Source organism: Mastomys coucha, unplaced genomic scaffold (assembly GCF_008632895.1).
Source record: "Mastomys coucha isolate ucsf_1 unplaced genomic scaffold, UCSF_Mcou_1 pScaffold12, whole genome shotgun sequence".
Lineage (NCBI taxonomy): Eukaryota > Metazoa > Chordata > Mammalia > Rodentia > Muridae > Mastomys > Mastomys coucha.
Window position 1 is genome coordinate 91,814,443 of NW_022196894.1, and position 237 is coordinate 91,814,679.

Below are 237 nucleotides of genomic sequence, written 5' to 3' on the forward strand. Positions count from 1 at the left end.
TCAGAAATCCGCCTGCCTCTGCCTCCCACGTGCTGGGATTAAAGGCGTGCGCCACCACCGCCCAGCTAGTTGTTCCCTTCTACACACTAACTTTACCTTCACTGTTCGGGATTAAAGGCGTGTGCTAAGGCTGAGTCACACTGCGGCTGTTTGGGATTAAAGGCGTGTGCTAAGGCTGAGTCACACTGCGACTGTTTGGGATTAAAGGCGTGTGCTAAGGCTGAGTCACACTGCGAC